Source organism: Eumetopias jubatus, unplaced genomic scaffold, assembly GCF_037043125.1.
Source record: "Eumetopias jubatus isolate StellerSeaLion01/CBP00866 unplaced genomic scaffold, mEumJub1_p1.0 scaffold_11, whole genome shotgun sequence".
Classification (NCBI taxonomy): Eukaryota; Metazoa; Chordata; class Mammalia; order Carnivora; family Otariidae; genus Eumetopias; species Eumetopias jubatus.
Window position 1 is genome coordinate 87,499,355 of NW_028274817.1, and position 21,793 is coordinate 87,521,147.

The 21,793-nt window shown below is 44.7% G+C and overlaps 1 pseudogene; it reads left to right on the top strand.

The window, feature by feature from the left end:
• Positions 1-1,464: 1,464 nt before the first annotated feature.
• Positions 1,465-21,762, top strand: LOC148163111 (uncharacterized; annotated as a pseudogene).
• Positions 21,763-21,793: the final 31 nt, after the last annotated feature.

The following is a 21,793-nucleotide window of genomic DNA, read 5'->3' on the forward strand; positions in this document are numbered from 1 at the left end:
AGTTGGTTAAGTGACTGCCTTCGGCTCAGGTCATGATCCTGGAGTCCCGGGATCGAGTCCCGCATCGGGCTCCCTGTTCAGCGGGGAGTCTGCTTCTCCCTCTGACCCTCTCCCCTCTCATGCTCTCTCTCTATCTCATTCTCTCTCTCAAATAAATAAATAAATAAAAAACTTAAAAAAAAAATAGTAAGTGGCAGGGTTAGGACTTGGCATCTGTCTGACTTGGAAATTCAAGCCCTGTCATCGTACCCACAGCCAGGTGAGAAGGGTAGACCAGAGGAAATCAGCGACTGGGGCGAAGAAAAAGACCAAAGCAGGATTTGCACTCTGATTCCAGCATGAAGGCCGACGTTTGTGGGGCACACCTGAGCCATTAGCCCCTGGATTATTTCAGTGACTTTTTAGTGGAGCTTAGCTTTAGTCTGCATTCCTCTGTGTGGGGTATGTCTTAAGTGTCCTCTCAATATTCTTCCAATGTTGACACCTAACATTTATTGAGAACCAACTATGTGCCAGGCACCATTCTAATGCTTTATATGCATCGCTCCTTCTATAAGCAGATTTGCTCTTGCCCTGTATTTTGACCCAACCATCTAATTCACATACAAATTCCTAAAGGACAGAATGTGTCTTATCTTTCTTCTTCTTTTCTTCTCTTCTTCTTCTCCTCCTCCTCCTCCTCCTCCTCCTTCTTCTTCTTAGTATTATTAAAGAGGGAGAAGGGGGTGGGCAGAGGGAGAGGGAGACAGAGAATTTTGGGCAGGCTCCGTGCCCAGCGCAGAGCCCAACGTGGGGCTCGATTCATGACCGGAGCTGAAATCAAGAGTCGGGCACTTAACTGACTGAGCCACTCAGGTACCCCCTCCCATATTATTATTTTTAAACTTACTCTGAATTCTGTATTTAGTGGGTGCTGAGTAATTATCAGCTATAATATATTCATTGAATCCTCCAATAAGTTTTCATCTGGGGGCATGGAACACATGATGAATACTAGGTAACAGTGGGTGCCTGGGTGGCTCAGTTGGTTGGGCGACTGCCTTCGGCTCAGGTCATGATCCTGGAGTCCCAGGATCGATCGAGTCCTGCATCAGGCTTCCTGCTCAGCAGGGGAGTGTGCTTCTCCCTCTGACCCTCTCCCCTCTTGTGCTCTCTCACTCTCTCTCTCAAATAAATAAATAAAATCTTAAAAAAATATATTGATAACAGTGATCCTACTTCCTTACTGAAAAATTAGGAGATATTCTCTGAGTAAAGATTTGGTTTTTAAATTTTTGAATATAAAAAGCATATAGTATAATGATTAAATGACATGTGTTTGTTATTATTCTGGTTATCTACTGCTGTGTAACCAGTCACCCAAACTTAGTAGCAGGGAGCAACAGCTCTTCCATTATGCTCTCAAATTCTGCGGGTCCAGAATTCAGGCAGGGGACAGCAAGTGTGGCTTATTTTTCTTCCATAATGTCTGAGGCCTCAACGGTGAAGGTTCAGATGGCTGTGAGTGGCTTGAATGGCTGCCAAGGACTGGAATCAGGTAGAAGCTTCCTTTCCTCCTATGTCCGGCATTTGGTCTGGAATGACTTGAAGGCTGAAACTGATAACTGGAGCACCTCTATATTCCCCCTCCGTTTGACTTGGGCTTCCTCACATCCTGGCATCTCAAAATAGTCTGACATTTCACATGGTGGCTCAGGGCTCCAAGAAAGAATGTTCTAGCAAATGAGGTAGAAGCTTGCATCACCTTTTTTGATCTAGCCTCAGAAGTCACAAAGTACCACTTTTAGTGGACTCTGTTGGTTAAAGCAGTCACAAGCTTGGCAAGATTCAGAGGGAGATACGGGACATAGATTGCCACCTGTCGATGGAAGTATCGGAAGAACTTGCGGCCATGTTCCAATATCACCACAGATATGCATTCACTCATGACTTTTACTGAATTGCATAACATCTGCAGGGGCCCAAGAAAGCCAAGACCAAGTTGGCTTCAGTAGAACAATGATGGAACTTGAAACTGGTGATTTGGGACTGTGAACTGTAATACTTTGGTGCCCAACTAACTTTATTTTGTACCCATGGGACATCTTGGCTCTCCAGGAAAGTCTTTAAATTAAGCACTCCCATCAATGTGGGTGGGTCGCTTTTGCTTTTCCACCATTAGAGTGAGGGGACCTTTCAGCTGATAGCTTCTATCTTGTTTCCTCACCCCTTCCTAGGCAGTGATATACCTTGAGATTTTCTACCTACTTTCTTGTCAGAGCTGAAGGGGAACGTTTCCTGTTTCCTGTGTGAGAAATCAGTAAGCCTTACCTCATAAAATTCTTAACTGGCTTAGGAAGCTGGGATCCAGCTGAGGAGACAACTGTGGAGCAGAATAATCGATATCTAAGGTCACAACCCAGGTTGATAACCTTGCGGTGAATGTGGCTCCAGTAATCTAGTAAACAGTTGCGCAGAGTATTTGCATTTGTTATCTAGCAGATTCGTCATTTTGTAACCATCAGTCTTTCTGTATGTTCAGTTGTTCTAATCTAGAATCAAGTGGTCCAGAATATCAGAGGGCACTTGGAGTTCATATGTTGGTTCAATGCATGCCTTTTAGAGGTGAGGACACTGAGGCCAGGGAAGTTGCCAGGGGAGCCTTCTCCAAAGTCAAATGGCTAGAAAGGAATGGAGCACGGAACAGAACCCAAGTCTTCTTACTGTCAGTCCAGACTCTTTCCACTTGTATCCTCACTACCCATTCGTAGTGCCCTTCAGACTTCCCTAAAAGAACCTTACCCAGAGAGGCACCTGGGAGCAGAGGAGTCAAGAGACCTTCTCCTTTTGTTTTTCCCATTCTCTTTTCCTGCACTAGATTGAGGGTGGTATTTTTCTGGGGTTTTAACAGAGTATATGGGACCTTTTTGCACGGAGGCACATTTAGGACCGGGGATTACCTTCTGCTTAGGAGATGTCTTTAGTTCCAAAAGACTGAGGGTCAGGACAAGGTTCAGAGGATAGGAAGCATTTGCATGAGACTCAAAGGTAAAAGGTAGAGATATAGCAACTTCACATCCTCCATATTTTTCCAAGGCAGTCTTGATTTTTAATTTTGGCCAATTGTTCAGCCATGTGTCAGTTGGAGGGTTTTCTAAGCAAGCTAAGAATAGGAAAAGAATCTTTTTCAATGTGATTAAGAAGATCTAGGGGCACCTGGCCGACTCAGTTGGTAGAGCATGCAGCCCTTAACCTTGGGGTTGTGAGTTTGAGCCCCATGTTGGGTGTAGAGATCACTTAAAAATAAAATATTAAAAAAAAAAAAAGAAAATCTATGAAATACTTACAGCTAAGATCATGTTTAATGATCCTCCTAAGATCTGCAAGAAGGGAAAGGTATCTGCTCTCATCACTTTGATTCAACACTGTTTAAGGTTTCCTACCCAGTGAAATAAGGCAAGAAAAAGAAATACAAGGCATTGGGGGGCCTGGGTGGCTCAGTTGGTTGGGCAACTGCCTTAGGCTCAGGTCATGATCCTGGAGTCCCGGGATCGAGCCCCACATCGGGCTCCCTGCTCAGCAGGGAGTCTGCTTCTCCCTCTGACCCTCCCCCCTCATGCTCTCTCTATCTCATTCTCTCTCTCAAATAAATAAATAAAATCTTTAAAAAAAAAAGAAATAAAAGGCATAAAAATTGGAAAGGAAAAATAAGACTCATTATTTACAGATGAGATGAGTGTTCACATAGGAAACAGTAAGGTATCTACAAAACAAACCTAGTAGAATAAGTGGGTTTGGCAAGATTGCATGGTACAAGGTCACTATACAAAAAAATCATACTTCTCTATATTTACAATAGACAATTAGAAAATAAAATTTGAAAGCAATATTACTACAATAGCCTTGGGTACCACTGTATGTGTAGGAATAAATCTAAGTCTATGGATGCCTATAGTACCTTGCAATTTACTATGCTATGACTTTTGACAATTTCACTAATAGAATAGTTGCTCCAACCCAGTGATTTCCCATCTACTCTGTGCTTCCAGTCGCACTTTGCTATCTACTAAATGCCCTCAATTAACCACAAAATTTGCATCTTTGTTGTGCAAAGTAGCATGAAATTTGTTCAGTAAGAACATATTTTATTTTGTTGAACATTTTAAAACTACATTTTGTCATTTAAAATAATTATCTTTAAATTGTGGCAACAGGGGAAATAGAATTTATTAAATCCTCACACAACCAAAACATGGGCACTGTCAACTTTTCATGGCTTCTACTAATTTTGATGGCTAAGTTAACTCAAGTGAAGCTAAAGAATGGATAAATGGTATTAAAATGAATTTTATATGTCCAGATAAGTATGGACCAGTAAGTAAGTAAGCCACCCAGGCGCCCCTGGGCATAGAGATTCTTAAAAATAGAATCTTAAGGGACACCTGGGTGGTTCATTAGGTTAAGCGTCTGCCTGCGGGTCAGGTCATGATCCCAGGGTCCTGGGTTTGAGCCCCATGGCTGGCTTCTTGCTCAGTGGGGAGTCTGCTTCTCCCTCTTCCTCTGCCTGTCACTCCCCCTGCTTGTGCGCTCTTTCTCTCTGTCTGTCAAATAAAAAAATAAGATCTTTAAAAAAAAAGGAAGTAGGGATGCTATAATAAATTAGAAATGAGACACTGTTTTCCTTGGAAGGTGATAGTTAGATCTGCTACTCAAAAGCTTGGACAAGCATGATGTACCATGAAGTGTATTTTTCCAAAGTCCAGAAAAAATAAATTTTATCGAGATCTGCCTAAAGTGAAAATTGCATCACTAAATAAAAGCGGCAGTCTCCTAATTTTTGTGCAGATAGAACAAAGATCCAAATCCAGTTTAGGACCATCTGGGATCACACTTTCAGAAAAATCTAGAAAGACAATCAGACCTTCCTTTTAGTCTTGAATTCAGAAGTCCTCTCCTCTCCCTTCTCCCTGACCCAGGATTTACAGGAATAAAAGGAATTTAGGATGACATATGTACATGTGAAATAGGAAAGGGAGGACTTTTCCACCCTCAGAAGCTACCAGTATAAAAAGCACACAACACCTATAGGTTTGACCTGATTATAAAAATGTGTTCTGGGGCAACTGGCTGGCTCAGTTGGTAGAGCGTGGGACTCTTGATCTCCGGGTTGTGAGTTCGAGCCCCATGTTGGGTGTAGAGATTACTTAAAAATAAAATCTTAAAAAAAAAAAAGTGTTCTAACCGAAATGTCCTTTGAAAGACATTTTGAATTTTCAGTGGAAATGGATATTTAAAAACTGTTCAAATCATTGACAGTTGTATTGTGGTTATGTAAGAGAATGTCCTTCTTTTTTGGAAATATGCTCTGAAAAACTGAGGAGCAAAGGGACCTAATATCATCGACTTGTTCTTAAATGGCTCAGAGAAAAATACAAACACAGACATGCACAGACAATGATGATAAAGCAAATGGCGCCGAAGGTCAGCCATTAGTGAATCTGGGTGAACGTCATATGAGAGACTCTCAGGTTTGAAATTATATCAAAATAAAAAATTTCCAAAAATCTTCTAAATCGTGTACCTTTCATCATCACTGTTGTGAGCTACCTGTAAAAACCACATTTTAGTGGTGCCCAGCCTGAATTGGAACTCTATAGATGGGGCTTCAAGTGATTGTTCGAATATAGAACCACTGTCTAATATGTTTTCAGAAAGAACCCATTAATGTTCATTGAGGCTCCCAGCAAAGTTCGTCTCTTTAAATAAGCAAAACTGAACAAACACTTTATCAGAAATAGTTTTGGAGTTGCCTGTCCATGCGGCCAAGCGTCCCCAAGAAAAAAATGATTGCTTCCCTGAGCTAGAAAGGAATTGGATGGAGAAGAGCATTTTTGCTTAAATAAGTGCTGTTAGAGGATGAATATGTAATTTGATCAATATTTGAAAGGTGATAAATTAGAGGAGGGAGGTCTAAGAAGGGTCACAGGAAAGACTGGAAGGTGAGAACATACGGAAATAGTAGGAATTACTGGTGCAGTAAAAATCATCATCGCTGGTGCCAGCCCCGAGTTCCAGACGGGAGAGTAGAGACTGTTTTTCTCCCTTTGGTGCAGCAAATAAAGGAAGTGGCATTCGGAATAATTCCTGTTACATAAAAATGGCAAAACACAGGGTGAAAAATGGAATCTGGCCAAACCTGGTGAGAAAATGAGCCCAAAGACTGGTACAATGCCTTTTAAAGAAAAAAAAAAAAGCAGAGGGAAATTGCCCATAATTTGTTTGAATTGGAATCTTACATAGCGTGGCTTAATTTCTTTCTTTGATGAAATGTGTTTATTCTTTCTGGTATTTTCTTTAAGAGATGTGATCATTTATCAAATTATAGTTTCACAGAGCGAAAAAGAACATTAAGAATAGTCATGTTTCTCACTGGGAACTGCATGGCTTTCTGTGACCTGGCTTCAAATGTCATATGGTGGCATTTCTGCATTGTAGTGGTCAAAGCAGTCCCAAAGGGAACCCGGGTTCAAGGGTAGGGGGACATAGGCTCTACCTCTCCAGGGGAGGTCTGTCAAAGAATGAGTGACCATTTTTTTTTTTTTACAATTGCCACACTGCCTGACCGATGCTTGCGCCTCAGTGCTTCCTTCTAGCCCATTCGGATTTCTACAAAGGTAAGTTCACCGTCATTTCCCACGAACGTTCCTCCATCAGCCACAGTATTCGAGTCTGCGGCAGTGGCCTAAAAGAATACAGACTTACTCGACTGCAATTCTGGAAGTCAGAAGTGCAAAATGGGTCTTCCAGAGCTAAAATCAAGGTATCCATCGCCAGAGCTGCTTTCCTTCTGGAGTCTTCCAGGGGAGAATACATTTCCTTGTGTTTTCCCGTTTCTAGTGGTCGGGGTTGTTTCTCCATTTGTGACCCCTTCCATCATCAAAATTAGCTGCGTTTCCTCTTCAAACCTCTCTCCCCACCCCCCCCGACCTTGGCTTCTGCCCTTCTGTCCTCACAGCTCCTAATTCAGACCCTCCTCCCTCTCTCTTGTAAGAACCTTTGTGATTACAGTGAGCCCACCTGGATAATCCGGGATAATCTCCCCACCTCAGGATCCTTAATTTATTTGCATCTACAAAGTACCTTTTGCCTTGTAAAAGAATACATTCAAAGGTTCTGGGGATTAGAAGGTGGACACCTTTAGGGGGTCATTATTTTGCCAGCCATAGCCAGGTTGCAGGAAGCAAGTGGTGGATGCTTGCCTTTAGAACACCCGTGGTTACTCTGTACTGCTTTGTAAAATGTGGATTTTATGATTTGTTGGCCAAAGTAAAACTCTTTTTTGTGGGGAGGGGCAAAGTAAAACTCTTAAAGAAACCAGATGCGGTATCTGTTTCTTTTACCTTCTGAAATGGTTATGGAAAAGTTGGATGTTATCATCCATCCCATGACCATCAGCTTAATCTTGCCTTTACAGTAGCATGGTACAGCTTCTAATTGTCAGGCTTTTGTGAAAGATTCCCGATCTGATTTTCTAATTCTTCACTGCAAAATTCCATGACAATTCTTTCCAGACTTTAGCCCACGGCCAGTCACAGAGTAAATTTTCAAATAATGTGTGCCTAATGAATTGAATCTCTGCATTGCTGATAAAAATACAGGGTATGAATTCGCTCTTTATCAGGTGGTGCCTTCAAACTGTAAATAATAACCCACAAAATGTTTTCTTGAGAGTGTTTTTTTTTTTTTTTTTCTGAGCACAATCATTTGCTTAGTGGAGCTGCTGGATGATGTTTGTTATGCTGGCAAGTGTTAAAATAAAAGAGATTTCTGGACAACTGGAGCAAGCTGACATTGACCTCCTTCTGAAGTAAGACTTTCTACACTTCTGTATCACAAATGATAAAACTCGCCACGTACAAAGGGACTTTTCCCAATAATGTGTTTATTAAAGGAAAAGAGATGTAAATATCTCAGCTAATTAGTTACAGCAGAGTTCTGATGTTTACCTTCAATTTCTTCTTACTATAACCCTTGGCCAGGTCTGGCTAGAGTAAACGCCCCCATTTTGATTTTGTCAGTATCTTCATCTTCTGTCCACTAATTGGCCAGGGTGGCCAATTGTCATCTCAACCCATGCTGACCCACATTGCAGTACTCACTGTTTTATATTAGGACTGATACATGGATTGGGCAGGGAATTTTTCTGTTACTTTACTTTAATTTTTTAAAAAGATTTTTAATTTATTCATTTGAGAGAGAGCGAGAGAGTGAGAGAGAGAGAGAGAGAGAGAGGGAGCAGGGGAGGGTCAGAGGGAGAGGGAGAAGCAGACTCCCCATTGAGCAGGGAGCCTGACCCAGGGCTCGATCCCTGAGCCAAAGGCAGACGCTTAACCCACTGAGCCAACCCAGGTGATCCTTAATTTAATTTTTAATTAAGTTTTTAATTTTAATTCCAGTATAGTTAACATACAGTGTTCTCTTAGCTTCAGGTGTACAATGAAGTGATTCCACAGTTCTATACATGACTCAGTGCTCATCACGACCAGTGCCCTTCTGAATCCCCATCACCTATTTCACCCACTTCCTCATCCCTCTCCCCTCTGGTAGCCATTAGTTTGTTCTCTATAGTTAAGAGTCTGTTTCTTGGTTTTGTTTTCTGTCTGCCAGTACTCAGAGTTAAGAATTCACGTCACAATGTCTACATCACCAATGATTCCATAGCTATTTCCACTTGCTAATGGAGAGATACAGGGAAAAATGGATACTTAAGGAGGATGGCTCCACATTACTTTTCCTTTTGGAAAAGGTATGCCCATTCCCTGCCTGTGCAGAAGGGTTTCACACAACAACCTCAGGTTTGGCAGAAACAAATAACTTTCAGGCTGAGTTATTTCTAGTAAATGATCCTCTCAAAACTAGGGATCCTTAAAACGTGTGCACATACCCCGTGTCAAAGTCACCATCTTATGTTGGTCTATAGGTGGTTATAAAAGCTACGTTCCCTTGAACACTGAATTCCTTGAACACGAGTTAGGCAATGGCTATGCCCAGCGAGGTTCCCCTGGCCTGATGTTTCTCACTGGAAACTTCAGGAGATGCAGAAATGGGAGTCTTTAACAGAAAGCCAAGAATCTGTGAGAAAGCTAAAATCTACGAAACTAGAAAAATCCAAAGCGTGTCCCAAATGTCAGAGCTAGAAGCAGGCCTAAGTACAGTAGATAGAAAGAAATAGAAATGGGTGGAAAAGGGGCGCCTGGGTGGCTCAGTCGGTTGAGGGGCCGGCTCTTGATTTCAGCTCAGGTCATGATCTCAGGGTCCTAGGATCATGCCTGAGTCAGGCTCTCCACTCAGCAAGGAGTCTTCTTGAGATTCTCTCTCCCTCTCCCTCAACCTCTCCTCCTGCTCACACTCCCTCTCTTTCTCTTTCTCTCTCTCAAATAAATAAATAAATCTTTTTCAAAAAATTAAAAAAAAGAAATGGTGGAAAATAGTAAATGGAGAGTATTCTGGAGCAAAGACTTAGAACAGGAGCTACTAAGGATAATAATAGCTTCCCACCCTTACTAGCTTCAAGGTGCTTCACCATCCCTTGCTGGTTCTCATTTCCCTGCCTTCATCTTTGTAAATATTCCCCTTATTACATTTGGATGTGCTTTCTGTTTCCTGTTGCTGAAACTCTAACGAGGTAAGAGTCAGTGAAATGGATATTCACTATAGTTGGCAAAAATTCTAAACATTTCTGAATGGCATCGCTATCTGTTATGTAAGCTTGTATTTTTTTTTTTAAGATTTTATTTATTTATTTGACAGAGAGAAAGAAAGAGCGAGCACAAGCAGGGGAGTGGCTGGCAGAGGGAGAGGGAGAAGCAGGCTCCCGGCTGAGCAGGGAGCCTGATGCGGGGCTCGATCCCAGGACCCCTGGATCATGACCTGAGCCGAAGGCAGACGCTTAACGACTGAGCCACCCAGGCGCCCCTGTAAGCATGTATTCTGTGCTATAACTCACCTTTCCATGTAACTTGTGATACAGGAAGAAAATGCTTTGTTCCTACCTTTTAGTGGCTTCTGGTCTGCCAAGATGACAAGATTGACACACAGTATTATAACACCACAAAGGAATTGCCATAATGCTGCTAAATATAATGGGCAAATGAAAGATTTACCCAAGTTCCCTTGGCCTTTTTGGTAAAATTCTCTATTGGCAACATAAAGAAAGGAATCACTGCTGGGTTGATGATCTATTACCTTCCCATGACTTTGTAAAGACAGAGACCTCCTTCTTGGCAGACATCTAAGCAAAGACTCAGCTTGCTTATTGGTGTTTGTTATATCTTTTTCTTTTTTTCTTAAAGATTTTTATTTATTTATTTGAGAGAGAGAATGAGAGATAGAGAACACGAGAGGGAAGAGGGTCAGAGGGAGAAGCAGACTCCCTGCTGAGCAGGGAGCCCGATGTGGGACTCGATCCCGGGACTCCAGGATGATGACCTGAGCCGAAGGCAGTCGCTTAACCAACTGAGCCACCCAGGCGCCCTTGTTATAACTTTTTCGTATAAGACCTTCCCGAATCAAGTCTATCTTGGGCCAGGTTTCCCAGAGCAGAGACTGCAAGGAAGACTCAGGTAGAAGCTATTTCTGAAGGAAGTGCTCCCAGGAGAAACCAGTAAGGGGGATGGGGCAAGCAAGACGGGAGGGGAAAAAAGCCAAGAGTGTGAGTTCAGGTGATGTCCCAGCGGAAGCTCAGGAGTGTAAATTGCGCCTCAGAGTTTGTTGCCCTTGTGACAAGGGAAGGGGGATTTTTCATATGCCTGAACCAATTAGTTATGGCTAATGGGCTGCCCAGGGTAGGAGGGTGAGGTGGGAGGAACATGAACCTGCCAGCGGGTCCAGCAAACTGGATCCAGTAGCCCAAGGATAGGTTGCTGAAGACAGTTGCAGGTGTGAGCAGTTAGGAGCAAAGCAAAGCACACAGAAGCTAGGGGATGGATACGCAGAACCCATAAAGGAGGGTCTAGGGGATCTGACCAGAGTACCAGCATTATCTGCTACACAGCCTTTCCAGAGGCACATCTGCAACTGGTTAACACACAGTGAAGCAAACTGGAAGGGAAAAACAAACAAACGCGACTTTCCTCATATGCATATGTTTAGGTTCTGGAGACTCTGGAAGAGATTACTAGTGATATCTTGTTCCTAAGGTGCCCAACAGTATCCCAGGAAGCTGGACTTTTCAGTGCTAACACCCAGACAGTCCGATGTAACCTAGGATGGTGGGTCACCCTACCTGTATCTGAAATGCCACTCAAGGAAGACCTCTCGGGTGGTGTTACGGAAGATCTAACCCAAGCAGAGCCAGCCGTGAGTGTAGAGAGGTTGCAAACCGCCCCTGATGTAGCACTTGGTGGTTTTCAGAGCTGCATTTATTTTATTTTTTTTTAAAGATTTTATTTATTTATTTGAAAAAGAGAGTGAACAAGAGAGAATACAGGCAGGGAGAGATGCAGGCAGGGGGAGAAGCAGACTCCCCGCTCAGCAGGGAGCCTATGCGGGGCTCTATTGATCCCAGGACCCTGGGATCATGAGGTGAGCCCAAGGCAGCTGCTTAACCAACTGAGGCACCTAGGTGTCCCTCCAGAGCTGCATGTAGAGTCTGGAAATCTGGAAAGAAACTGAGTCTCCACAAGGGGCCTGGGGGCTGCAGCAGAGGATGGGGGAGGGCTTCAACTTCGGACTGCCTTTCAGGTACAGCAATGGCTTTTATGACCCAGGACAGACACAGGGAGTGCGCTTCTCAAGATGCATGTCTAAGGAAGACTCTCATTCCCCAGGATAAGAGAGGGTGCAATTCTCCAGAGAGCATCACAGGAATGGGGCTAGCTCAGGATCAGAAACTCTCCAGGGAACTTTCCTGGGAGGTTTCTCCCGGATAAAATTCCCACAATAGTGCTTTCATGTTCCCTATTCTCCAGAGAGAAGGGCATGGGTGGAAGATGTTTGACACACATTTGAATTTTGTGTGTGTCACTGTTGAGTTCTATTGATGTGATAATAAATTTCCATTTAGCAATATTCTTGTTTAGCTTCGGTTCAAATCTACTGTGAATGATGATGAGTAATAACACTTCAAATTATATCAATTTTCTATACGAGGAAAATATGCCATTTTTGTGACATTTTTGTTTTTGAAAAGGGGAAATCAAAAGGTGATTCATGACTCCAGCTTTTAACTTATGTATGAGTCGAAAAATTTTCTAAAGAATGTTGTCATGATGATTTCATCCAGGATAAGCTGAAAATGTTTGAGTGAGGGTTTTGAGTTATTGAATTACAGATAAGTTTGTATGCAGGTGTCAATCGCAATGGTAAGAATCTTTTGGCTTTAGCGGTTCCCAGAGCTAAAGTGAGGTTTCATTTATTTTATTTTATTTTTTTAAGATTTTATTTATTTATTTGACAGATACATCGAGAGAGGGAACACAAGCAGGGGGAGTGGGAGAGGGAGAAGCAGGCTTCCCGCGGAGCAAGGAGCCCGATGCGGGTCTGGATCCCAGGACCCTGAGATCGTGACCTGAGCCGCAGGCAGGCGCTTAAGGACTGAAGCCACCCAGGCGCCCCTAGAATGTGGGTTTATAATCCTAAATGCATATATCAAATATTTAGGGACTTTTTAAAAAAGATTTTATTTATTTATTTGACAGAGACACAGCGAGAGAAGAAACACAAGCCGAGGGAGCGGCAGACAGAGGCAGAGGGAGAAGCAGGCTCCCCGCTGAGCAGGGAGCCCGATGAGGGGCTCGATTCCAGAACCCTGGGACCATGACCTGAGCCAAAGGCGGACGCTTCACCGACTGAGCCACCCAGGCGCCCCTCTGCCTATCATTCTTAAACATTCTACAAGGAAACATTTACGCTTAACGACTGAGACACCCAGGCGCCCCTTAGGGAGCTTTTAAATGCCCCAGGGCCTACACCCCACTCAAGAATGAAATCTGGATTTTGAGAGTGGAGTCCGGGCGGTGGGCTTCATGGGCCCGCGATGGGTGGCAGTTTCACGGGGCCCTACACGGACGAGGGCCCTGCGTTGGGTTTAATGCTCTGCCACCGTCTTGAAAACTCTTAAGTAATTTTTGAACGAGGGGCCCTGCAAATTATGTAGCAAGCCCTGGGTCCGGGCATTAGCATCTTTTTAAAAGCTTCCCAGGCGGTTTCAGCGTAGGAAGCACTGAATAAAGTGCACTAATAAAGAAGCCTTGGATCAGCTTGCCAGCAAACAGTGGACTCTCTGCTGATGAAAGAACCCGGAGCCAAAGCCTCTCAAAAAGACTGGCGGTTGCCCCGCCCCGGGGCTGCTGTGCTGGGCCCTTCCCGAGGCTTCTGACCCCGCCCACCTACCCTGGAGACTGAGCCAGGAGACCTGCTAGGGGCCAAGCGGTGTGAACCTTGTGGGAAGCGTCTACCACATCTCCTACATCCAGCCCGAGAACCTAGGGTGAGACAAACAAGGATGGGCGATGCCTTTCTCCTGGTCCACTGCTTTGGAAATGAACAGGCGGAGAGGGCTGGGTTTACCCTGTACCCTCTGCCAAGGTGAGGTGGGGAGAGCAACCCTTACGTTTCCCTTTGAGCCAGGTACCCGGAGAGGTCTTGAAACCCTGTGAGAGACTTTGCGAGTCTTCTCCTGCTAGAAATCTCGGACCCCTCGGCACCAGAAGGAGTGACCTGACCGTTGGCAGGACAGAGACTAGAGAGAAAAGAAGGCAGAAAACCCCAAAGCCCTGAGTGCCTTTCCTTATTGTCCTAGCTCTCTGGAGGGGGACTGAACCTGAATCTTGTGTTCTTTGAGTGAGAGACACCCTTCGTCATCTCTGTGGTTGGAACACTTGGACTTCTGCACAGAAAGCAAGGCGAGACCAAATTATGCAAAAGAACGGTCTCGAATGGACAAGTCCTATGGTTCAAAAATTGTCAGGTAGATCTATGTTAATACATTCAGAAATAAAAATTGAGCTGATGAAGAGGAGGGACACAAAGTGCTCATCATGAATCTTGTTTACTTTGTACACTATCTCATTATTATCAAGTCTTTGCTACAACAAAATAAAATTAGACGAAAAAAATGAACTGGCTTATCCTCTTCAATAGGTAAGCACGTTGAACATTCTTCAGTCCTATTCCGGAAACATATGAAGTTTTAACACATATTTATCGAGCACCTACAATGTGGCAGATACTGTTGCAGGGGCCTGGGCCTCAACAGTTAACACAATAGACAAAAAAAAAAAAAAAAAAAATCCCAGCCCTCAGGGAACATGTTATTCTAGTGGGGAGAGTTGGACAATAAAAATAAATGAGTAAAATATAAAGGATGTTGATGGGAACAGATGCTACAGAGAAATAGAAAGCAGGAAATGGAGCTGCTGGAGGTTGGAGGTCCGTGGGGGTTGGGGATTCAGGGAATATTTAGATGATCACTTTGGCCTTGGGCAGTGGGGAAGTTTTGTCCTCACTTCTGGCTGGGATTGGCTACCGTTACCCTGCTACCCCCCCGCTCCCCCCCCCCCCGCACCCCAGAAGGCTTAGTGCCCTGAGACCCACCTGCTGGGTAGCATCTCCAGACACGAAATCAGCCACCCTAATGAGACCATCGAGTAGGTCTAGCAGTTGATGGAGTTCATGTGCCTTGTAAAGAAGAGCGACCCTTTACTGCGAATATCCTAACAAAAATACCACGAGTAGACCACTAACATTTTGGGTTGTCAACTTTTCTTCAGGGGCCCGATTTCAGATTACAAAAAAAAAGATCGGATATAAAATTGGTTTGCATTCTACTGTGACACTTTGATTCAATCTGTGGGCTACCGTTGAGCTCCGCCCGCATATTTTCATGAGGGAATACATCTAGTGAGGTCTCAAAGCAACTCCTGACTGCTTCACACATTTTCAGAAGTTTTTAGAGTCTAGGTATCGAGATCCAACAAGAGACACACAGGGAGAATTATTCCAGTTTTCCTTTCTTCAGAGAATCGACGCTTTCCTTTTTTTTTTTTTTAAATATTTTATTTATTTATTTGACAGAGAGAGACACAGCGAGAGAGGTAACACAAGCAGGGGGAGTGGGAGAGGGAGAAGCAGGCTTCCCACGGAGCAGGGAGCCCGATGTGGGGCTCGATCCCAGGACCCTGGGATCATGACCTGAGCCGAAGGCAGATGCTTAACGACTGAGCCACCCAGGCGCCCCATGACGATGCTTTCCTTTTTATTTCTCCTGGCACTTCTGGCTAAAGCACCGCTCTATTTATGTTCAAGTTGGTGCGGACTTCTCTCAAAAGTATTTGGTTCTGATGGTGACTGTGGGTCTATCTCGGGGTCTGTCCCCGGCATACATCGCAAAATGAGTTCTTCTCTAGGCAGGGGCAGCTCCAGCATTTCCATTAAGGAAGGACACGGGGGCCCGCTTCTAATTGGAATTTGGAGGTGGGGGCGGGCATAGGGAGTCCTGCTGGGGCCTGCTTGAGGTTGCATTTGCATTGCAAATACATTATTTTTCTTCAGTTTAGGTATTTTAGGGGAAATGGCTGGAGAGGGGTTGAGAGCTGGTGGAGGGTGTTAGAGAGGCTCAAAGCCTCCCGCCCTGCCTCCACACTACCCTTTAGGGTCACAAATGCTTCCCGGTCTGGGAGGAGCAAAGAGAATAAAGCTCCTAGCTGACCTGTCACTCCTATGTTCCAGTCCCGTGTCACGATCAGAGTCAAGTCTAGGAGTTCTATATAGAGCTCTGAGATTAAGTTTGCCTTGGGCTCTCCTTTGCTTCCTCTTCTCTGCTTTAACCTTCACCGAGCTCCTCCTAATCTCTGCTTCTCACTTCAGCTTGGCAAATATTTATGGAGGATACTCTATGAGCTCAGCATTCTACTAGGCATGGGGGGGGATAGAATGATGAACTGATAAACATACAAGTTGGGAACCGACATGAGTTCAGGCTGGGAAGTCTTCCAGACTCATTTACATTTTAATTTGGGATTACTGAAGACCAAACGCTCTAACACAAAGGGAGGAAGCTATTATAACCCAACAACTGGAGGTAGGATTGAATCAGTGGAGCCTGTGGGGTGTTGGGGGTGCAATGTGTGCAGAGGACCCCATCCTGCACATTTTTAAGTCATGCCACCTAGGTATCACGTAATCTCAGAGGAAGGAGAAAAATCTCCAAACGTCTTTAGACACGTTAAGATTCTGTGACTATGATTCTTAGTTGTGGCCAAGTCCCATTTTGGGGGAGCCATGAGATTAGATAAATGCTCAAGATTCCTTCCAATTCCTGGATGATTCCACCCTGCTGTTGTCCTTCATGTACAGAGATGACTCCGCCTATCATTTTTTTTTAAAAGATTTTATTTATTTGACAGAGAGACAGCCAGAGAGAGAACACAAGCAGGGGGAGGGGCAGAAGGAGAAGCAGGCTTCCCGCCGAGCAGGGAGCCCGATGCGGACCTCGATCCCAGGACCCTGGGATCATGACCTGAGCCAAAGGTCAATGCTTCATCGACTGAGCCACCCAGGAGCCCCTCTGCCTATCATACTTAAACATTCTACAAATAAACATTTACTCTGTGCTGGATATGAGAGATTATGGGCTGGCATCTCCCGGAGTTGATGATTCCCTGGTATATTGGTTTCCTAGGGCTGTGGTAAAAAAGTACCACACAATGGATGGCTGAAACAACCGAAATTTATTGTTTCATGGTCAAGGGGGCTAAAAGTCCACAATCAAAGCATTGGCCGGGCCTCTAAGGAAGGATCCTTTCTCTTGTCTCTTTCCATTTTGGGTAGTCCCAGGTGTTGCTCGGCTTGTGTCTCTTCTCTTCCAGCAAAAACACCAGTCATATTAGAATAAGGGCGCACCCTACTTCAGTATGACTTCATTTCAATTTACATCTTAAATACATCTGTAAAGACCTTATTTTCAAATAAGGTCACATTCACGGGTATCATGGGTTAGGACTTCAACATATCTTTTTTGGGGACACAATTCCACCCACAACATCTAGTGGCCAACAATGTTTGTCTATGTCGAGGAATAAGGTTTCGATCGGCAGCCATGAAACAGACCAAAACAAAATGGTCCTCGGGGTAGGAAACCATGATCTGACTAATCTGATGTGCTTCTCAGTTGTGCTAATGAGTCATACATGTATTTACCAGATCTATCACACTGGCTTAACCCTTCCTTCCATCATGGAATGATATGGTTAAATATTTGGTGCTCGGAAATTTATGGGAAGATCTGGACAGAAAAAGTTACTCTAGGGGTAACCTGGTTGGCTCAGTCAGAAGTGCATGGGACTCTTGATCTTGGGGTCATGAGTTTGAGCCCCATGTTGGGTGTAGAGATTACTTAAAATAAATAAATAAAATTTCAAAGAAAGGTATTTTCCTGTGAGTAAGGGAAATATTGAAGTACTCCTTAGTTTATCACATACCCAAAAACCATAAGAGAGCTTACCAAGAGTTTCATAACTGAAGGATCTGTCGTAAGTATTCAGGTTTATATTTAGCTTTGAATTATACATATACACTCCCCCCCCCACACACATTTTAAGTAATTTAGCTTAGAGCATCAACATTTCAATCTGAGCATTATATGGGTACTATTGTCTCTGTCATTGTCTTGTGTGATAACTGGTGACATAGTTTCCTAGCACTAGGAGACCAATTATAGTCTGGTATTCTGCAAATTCGCATCAATGATGTTGCTCACTAATCCCAATCAACCAAAGTGAAGAAACTCAGTTCATGCTTTTCCTAGAGCCAGAAAAGGAGGCTGGCAAAATGGCTATCCTATCATTTTACCCTTACCCCCATAAATGATCTCCAATCCTCAATTATCACAGAAAAGAGAGGAGAGAAGACTATGCATAATATGTTCGGGCTCCCTGTGAGTTATAACACAGCCCAAAGAGTAAATGACCAAAAAAATTGTTAAAATCATTATCAGGAGAAAATTGCTCAAGAGGGGTAAGCTGGTGTGTTCCAGAACTCTGTGCCGGGGTGAGGATCAGAAAGGATTAAGCTGTTACAACAAACTCGTGTTTTGTTTCAAGCTCACTGTTTTGAATTTGGACTGGTCATCGGAACTCTCTCTCCATGGGTCCACATGGGATGTTCAGATCTGTCCCTATCAATGGCATGGACATTTCAAAAAAAACTTTTGAAAACAAATGGAGGGTGACACAGGATGCCTTGGAGACTGCAGGAGTGTCTGGTTGCACTTTCTTATTTAAAGATTAGTGAAAAATTCTCAATAGCACGGGAACTAAAAGGGAAACGTGAAATGTAATGGTATTTGGTCAGTGGAGCAAGGGATTTGCAGTGGTGAAAGAAAATACAGATGAAGTTATTTGGATTGTGCTTTTTATATATCTCTTAGCATAATTCAGGCTTAGAAAGGATCCGGAATGTGATTTTGTTGGCTTAGTTTTTGACCTGAACAAAACGGATTTGCCAGTTTTGTTCTTCTTATTATTCAAATGGGACACACCCTCCTGGTTTTGAGAAATCTGATTGTCATCTCTTAGTCAGAACCGTGCTTGACGAAGTACTCTTTCCAATTTTGGATGGTTAATCATGCTGGATTTTTACCAAAGACCTCAAGGGAAACTTCACTTGAAGGACAAAGATGCTTGTCAAGTGAGCTATGGATTAGAATCTGATTCTTGGGTGGAAGTTCAATGAACATAGTTTAGGCCAAGGTAGATTCAGTAAGGCAGACACAAAGAAATAAAATACGCTTCTGGGGAATGGGCAAGGCAGAGCAAACACACTGGAACTCATTAAACAAGTAGCTGATGAGCAATTCATAACCAATATCTGATATATCATTGAAGACCCAAAGGTCACGTAATATCAACTCTATTGCAACACACATGCACCAAAAGAGTCTGGCTGGCCATTGTTCTTGAGCTAGCCTTAGCTGTTTTTATTTCATACAAAGTGTTTCTCCGGAGGCACCAAAAAAAAAAAAAAAAAAAAGATGTAAGAGTAAAATCGGATTTATCGGAGGCATTTACTTGGATTAATTAGGTAATAAAAGCATTTTCAAATTGCTAATTTACTAAGCAATGTCACCGGAATGCTGAATTACTTTACTTTTATTATGATGATCAAAAGAGATAAATGCAGGCCCAGCCACAAAACCAAAGCAGAGAGAAGAGAGGCAGCAGTCCTTCTTTGCATAATTACTGGTATTTGTTATCCTTGCCTTGAAAAGGGGATCATCAGTTTTTCTAAAGACTGTTTTCTTTGCTTCAGAGCCTCTTCTTCAGAATGCTGTTTATCATCCACGTTGTCCTCATTTACCCAGCAACAAATGCACTACGAATATGCTTTTCATTAGTCAATTTAATTTTGGTTCAGAATGTTAATTAAAAAGTGTGCATTTCATTCTTCTAGGGATGGAAATAAAAAAAAAAACACACTCTTGGTTCTCAAGTGTTAGGTTAAATTGCCAAGAGCAGAGTCGAAAACCAGGGTTAATCAGTGTGAAACTTAGTTATCAGGAGCCTGGAGTTGACTTTGATAATCGATTATAATTCATTTCCCTATCCCTTCAGGAAAACAAAGGCTCAAAAATCATGGAGTCTATAGCTTTATTTATATTTAGGGGAAAAATTTTGAACAAAACAAATATAAGAGGAAGCAGAAAGGAACTTTGCCTCAAAGAGAAAAACACTAAAGAAAAAGCTGCTAAACCAGACATCCCATCCCTAGAAAATGAATGAGAATTTTATCATTTCTTCGTTAAAAAAAAAAAAAATCCGTCCTTTGCCAAATCCAAGAATGTTGCCAACTCGGGAGAAAAAGGATCCATTTTTCTACATAACCACATTTAATAATTTCCATGAAATTGACATTTTAGAATAATGGCAAAAAGCCAAATTATAAATTATGGATTCCTAACCCCTAAATTCTGAGCTCATTTTCTTAAGAAATACCTAAAATACACTTTAAAAACGAATCCAATTAATATAATTACAGAGGGCTTAAATAACACATACAAACTGGATCTGTTACTGTAAAACACAGCTGTTCTGTTATTTATATTTTGCTATTACTTAAAATTAGAAATGTGGCCACATATATTAAGTAACTTTTTAAAAAGAGTGAATCGGTTGTCTTCTGCATCATTAAATTTTTAAAAAGCCCCTACAACCAATTAGCTTGGAAATCTGATATTCATGCCTCCTCTGAATATTGCTGCGGTCGTAACGAGGAAAACAGCACATCCAGGTATTTAATGTAACAGAAACAAGGCACAGGCAGCAACTTGTATCCCCTGGCAGTTGACATGCTAATTTCTTTGCCTTCTCTCTTTTGCTGCTTACTCCACCCCGCTTCACCAACCCCCTTCCCCCCCAAGAAACGAGGCACCCTTCGGGCCCGTGGAAGGTGCCTTGCGGGGAGTGGAGCCGCCGGAAGAGCGAGGGCAGAGCGCGCGCGGTGCCCACACCCTTGACCGCGGGGTGAGCGCGGGTGGCCGCTGCTGGCGCGGGAGAGGGGAGCGGGTCAGGAGCGCGGGGTCTAGGCGGAACCCTTCCACCCCCCACCGCCCGGGTGTGGGGAGCTGCGACACGAGGCCCGGGGCCCGCAGCCCCCGGCTGGGCCCGGGCGGGGAGGGGCGGGCGGGGGGCGGAGCGCGGCGCTGCGCGGGGCGGCGGGAAAGGGGCGGGGAGCACAGTTCAGGCTCCGGCGAGCAGAGGGACGGTGGCAGAACCTGCGGGCTAAGGTGGGAGGCTCACCCTCAGGGAGGAAAGGAAGCGAGGACCGCACGGCTGGGCAGCGAGGAGACGTTTGGAGTCCGGGGCTCAGGCCGCCTACACCTCCTCCTGCAGCGGACACGGCGCAGCGGGCGGCGCACCGGCCCCTTCGGCTACCCTGCGCGCAGGTGGGCAGCCCCGAGCGCGGCGCTCTTGCTTCCTCCAGGGCCGCCGCAGGCCGGACTCCCTGGCGTCCAGGCCACCAAGCTCGGGGACGAGGACCGGGCAGGTCCGGGGGCAGCGGGAAGGTGCACGGCCCCTTGGTGTGCCCGCTTGTGCGCGCGCGCTGTGTTAGGTGGGGAGGAGGTGCGGAGAAGCTGCCTCCCTGGGGATTCTCCCCCTCGGGTCTCACAGTCCCCACCCCCACCCCCTCCTCAAGAGCCGAGCCCCGGAGTGGCTTCGGAGGACTGCGACCGCCCGCCCCCCCCCCCATCTCGGTGGTGCGTGCAGGTCGCTCCTCTCTTCGCAGTCTACACCCAACAACCATCCGGAGGCCTCCTGCTCGGGGCTCTCGGGACTGTAGAAACCTGGGGAAACGAGAGAGTGGTGGCAGGACCAGCCGGTGCGTGTGCGGGGAAGGCAGGAGTTGCTGGAGTATTGTCTGCCGGGCGGGTGCCTGAGCCCGCGCGCTCGCTCGCGCTTTCGGGGGCCGGAGTGGGGTGGGGGGGAGGGTGGGATGGGGTTTGCCGAACTTATCTCCGAAGGCGGACGGTGCACATGCACTTGGCGCCTTGTGCACGTTTGGACGAGGGTTTAATGGAGGCACGTGGGAGCAGGACTGGTCGCTGGCGCGCCCCCAACGAGCCTCTTGGGATGGCCCAGCGCGTGTTCAGGGTCGGGAAGGAAGGGAGTGTAGTGTGTGTGAATGTCCGTCCTAGGGAGGAGGAGGAGAGTGGCTCCAGGAGACTTGATTTTCTTGGATTGGCTGCAGTTCTTTCAACCAAGCCAGACTTTCGGGGCGTTAGAGTAAATTGCAGGTAAGTGGGGAACGGATCTCTGAT